The sequence below is a fragment of the Eumetopias jubatus genome, unplaced genomic scaffold (genome assembly GCF_037043125.1).
Source record: "Eumetopias jubatus isolate StellerSeaLion01/CBP00866 unplaced genomic scaffold, mEumJub1_p1.0 scaffold_9, whole genome shotgun sequence".
Lineage (NCBI taxonomy): Eukaryota > Metazoa > Chordata > Mammalia > Carnivora > Otariidae > Eumetopias > Eumetopias jubatus.
The window spans coordinates 45,121,269-45,125,860 of NW_028274815.1; the positions used below are offsets into that span (position 1 = coordinate 45,121,269).

General features: G+C 39.8%; 1 pseudogene; it reads left to right on the forward strand.

Annotated features, from left to right (window-relative positions):
- Positions 1 to 839: 839 nt before the first annotated feature.
- LOC114202673 (guanine nucleotide-binding protein subunit alpha-13-like) lies at positions 840 to 1,915 on the forward strand (annotated as a pseudogene).
- Positions 1,916 to 4,592: the final 2,677 nt, after the last annotated feature.

A 4,592-nucleotide genomic window follows, 5' to 3' on the forward strand; every position in this document is an offset into this window, starting at 1 on the left:
CCTTTACCCTTTTCTAATAAGTTCCTCTCCTTTCCCCCAAGGAAAGGTGGTTGATTTTTTTTTTTTAACAAAGCAAATAGAACTAGACATCTAAATATCTTCATCGGCAATTTATTGCATTGAAATTGCCACTACTAACAAATTTTGAATGTCATCTGCATATGTTTTCAGAGCCTGAATGGTGACAAAATTTCATCTTTTAAGTATCTGATTATTGATAAACATTAAGTTCAAAGTCATTCATAAATAAATCTTTAAAAAGGGTAATTAGAAATGAAAAAAGGAGGTGACACACTTTAGAAACTTACATGCCAAGCACTGGGCAAACCACTGTAGACTAATGTTCTTATTTGCTGTTCACAGCAATCCTGAGAGATAGTTATGGTTATCTTTATTTTGGAAATGAGGAAATTGAGATTCAATAAAGTTAAGTAATTTGGCTAGGATTCCTCATTTGTACAGCCAGGATTCAAGTCCAGACCTTTTACTGCAAAACAGATGCTCTGGTCCCACACTCCAAGCCGACTCTTTAGAGTTGTTAGTATTGTTTGGAGTAAAAAAATAAAGTATCAGGGCTTCCTGTCTCTCTGTGCAACTTCCTGTCTCTGTGCTACCACTTACTTGGCTGTGTGGTGATGGGAGGTGAGGCTAAGCAGTAATGGAAGTCCAAGGAGATGGACAAATGTCTGTCCTGGGAAAAGTCAGATCTCAAGTATTCTCCTTGAAGCAGTTTAAAACCCACCTTCCTAAAGCTGATGCAGATCATCCATGGGCAGGATTTCAAGGAGTGCCCATGAGGACTTCTGCTTCACTGTCTCCAGCAACATGATCAAAAAGGTATGAAGGTGCTGGTAGATTTCAAGAGAAGCTTCTTTTTTGGGGGTGGGGAAATTCAAACTAATTCAATGGAGACAAGATGATGACATCTGACATCAAGTCACCCATGCAGCTCAGGGAACAGTGACAATGTCTGGTTTTGGTTTTGGTTTTTGTATATCTTTCTGGCTACATTTCAGAGCATTATGGGCAGACAGAAGCATACAGAACCCCTATGACCAGTGTGGATAATTTTAGCTGAGCAAATCTGTAAAAAGATTTTCTTAATAACAGATAAGCTCAGAGAGCTAGATTACATTCCATTGCAAGAAGATATTCTACTTGTCAGAAGACCTACCAAAATATTCATAAGTACAACTTTGAAACTTAATATGTTCCTTTCAAAATCTCTGATAGGTGGTCAAAGATCAGAAAGGAAATGTTAGTCTGAATGCTCCTCCCAGGGTATGACATCAGTGATTCTTTTTTTTTCCACAGCGGATTGGCCCAGAATGTTTATGGAAGATAGACTGCCCAGCAGCCTTACAGAATCTCTGAGCATTTTTTAAATGATTGCCAATAATCAGGTTTTCAGCAATGTCTCCATAATTCTCTTCTCAAACAAGACCGATATGCTTGAGGAGAAAGTGCAAATGGTGAACATGAGAGATTATTTCTTTTTTTTAAAGATATTATTTATTTATTTTAGAAAGAGAGAGTGTGCACACACAAGAGTGGGGGAGGGGTAGAGGGAAAGGAGAGAGAAAATCTCAAGTAGACTCCCTGCTGAGCCTGGAGCCCAAGGTGGGGCTGGATCGCACCACCCTGAGATCATGACCTGAGTGGAAATCAAGAGTCCAGCTGAGCTACCCAGGCTCCCCTGAGAGATTATCTCTTAGAATTTGAAGGGGATCTGCACTGCTTAAGACACCTAAAAATTCCTGGTAAAATGTTGCTGTAACAAGTCCCAGGACCAGTAGCAGAAACCCTCCCACCCCCACTTCACAATCCTAGCAATATGGAAAACACCCACCTTGTTTGCCATTGTGTGAAGCGTACTATTCCTCACGACAACCTCAAGAACCTTATGCTGCAGTGATTCACAAAAGACTTGCTATTTTAATATAGTTTTGTGTTTTTAATGGTTTTCTGCTTGTTTTGTTTCTTAAAATAGACACTTAAAACAGGATTTATAAAAATTTTGATTACATGTTTAATCCCTTGGAAAACGTAATCCAGTCTGCAGACTTTGGTTTGTGGTTTAAACCTGCTGAATAACACACTGCCAATACCTGCTGTGGACGGCAGGCTTTGGTGTGTTTCACTATGGCTACAACTGGATTTAAGTTGTAATTCCCCGGCAGATCTCAGACTAGGTATACATTGGGCTTTATATTCTTCCACTTTTCAAACTGAATATTCTGGTGGTGCCAACTATTGGTGTCCTTACATACTTGTAGGTATGAGGTTAAGCACAAGTAAAATGAGCATAAAGTCTTTTGTGTGGTTACGCACAGCAGTAACACACACGTTACCAATCTTCAGGGTAACCTCTTGCTTTGCAAGGGAGAGATGAAAAAAGTTTGATCTAAGGAATGGCATTCCATTGGTTTACACAGATCCAGCCTTCATAATTTTTAAGCTGCTTATACACCAATGGCCATGTTGTTTTTAGATCCTGTGGTTCTGAAGATGGTGTCCTTGGTGTTTTAAAGTTTACATAGATTTCTGGGATGCCTGGGTGGCTCAGTCAGTTAAGCATCTGCCTTCGGCTCAGGTCATGATCCCAGGGTTCTGGGATCAGGTCCAGCATCAGGCTCTCTGATCAGCAGGGATCTGTTTCTCCCTCTGCCCCTCTCCCTGCTCGTGCTCACTCTTTCTCTCTCTCTCTCTCTCTCTCACAAAAAAAATAAAAAGTCTAAAATAAATAAATAAAAAGTTTACATAGATTTCTGGTCTGATGCTAATGAAGAATTTGCTAGTGGTATGAAGGAGCAAAAGACAAACAAATGCCACATATAATGTTCTGATCAAGAGGAAAGAGCGAAATGTAATTTGCCTTTTCCATATTTAATTATCATGTAATTGATGTGCCATATGTGAAACATTCTGGCCATAACAGCAACCAAAAACTGTAAGCAAATTCGTAATAGAACTGTCTAAATAAATACATCCTTTTTTACACATTACAGTATACCTTTTCTTACATAATACAAAAATACACATTTTTTAAACATTAAGAAAACGTCACTCTATTTTCATAAAGGTAATTTCCTTAGCATCAGAGATGTTTACACTGTAAGGGATGGAGGTAAGGTCATACATACTGATGTTATGATTTTTTAAATGGGGAAGCTAAAGCAGAGAACAGGAAGGAGTTAAAATTGGACATACATGCCGGTCTATGCCAAGTCTGGATACCTGTCCTCCACATTCATATTTTTCTTTTTTTTTTTTAAGATTTTATTTATTTATTTGACAGAGAGAGAGAGAGACAGGGAGAGAGGGAACACAAGCAGGGGGAGTGGGAGAGGGAGAAGCAGGCTTCCCGCTGAGCAGGGAGCCCGATGCGGGGCTCGGTGCCAGGACCCTGAGATCACGACCTGAGCCGAAGGCAGACGCTTAACGACTGAGCCACCCAGGCGCCCTCATTCATATTTTTCAAACATCATTAGTTTCCATGCTTTTCTCAAAAGTAATCAAAGGCAGTAGTTCAGTATAAAACGCACACTGAAACAGAGATGTTCTGCTTGACACAAGTGGGAAACCCCAAGTCCAGGGCCACTACCTCACCTTCCCCCAGTCCTATTTTGGGGAATACCTAAAGTTTGGTGGACTACGGTTTGAAAACCATCTGCTCTACACCAGGTCATAAACCTGGAAAAAAGCCAAGTTTAAAAACATGAAAAAAGTAAAGATCGATACAAAAGATAAATCACAGTTCAGTATAACACTATGAGAACTGTCACAAGTTAGCTCATCACTAAGCACCAAATGAGTGAGGCTGAAAATGGGCATCCCAGGAGTTCAGAAAAGGAAACATCCCAGTGTGTGCTGGCTGGGGTCTGGAGTGAGTTACCAAACAGAAGGCTGACTGGGTCTTAAAATGTGAGTAGCACTGAAATAAGCAGGTAGTAGTGAAAGAGGAAGACGGAGGGGAAGAGCATTAGCAACAGCAGTGAAACAAGCACAATATAATTTCAATATGAGTAGACCAACTAAGCTCAAAGGGTGGGCAGGGAAGCTGAAAAAGGTGAAGTTTAACCCAGAAATATATGTCGAGGCCGGATTATTTCAAGTTAATGAATTCTGACTTTATCCTGAAGGCTACAGGAAATTACTGAAGGTTTTCTGAGTCCGGTAGCAATATGATCAAAGTGTTTTAGGAATTTTATTCAGACAGTGGTGCAAAGATATTCTAGGAGAGAAAAATTGGAAGAGAAAGATCAGTTAGCAGGCTATTTGCAGACATTCAGGCATGATAACGATAAAAACCAGGTTAAAAGATGAGAGGCCAAAAAAAAGGCAGGGGGGAGGGTGTAGAAAAAATATCAGGAAGGAAGAGTTGAAAGGCCTTAGAAAGTTATCTGTCATTCCAGGTATTAGAAATACAGTCTGGATATTTATCAGAGATCTTGTAAAGAGGATTCATATCTCAGAAGATAATTGAACTGCATGACCTCTAAGCTTCCTTTCCAGTTCTGAAATTAAAATTCTATGTAGAATATATTGATAAGGAGTGGGGGTGGGGAGGAACCAAACACAAATGAAAAGTT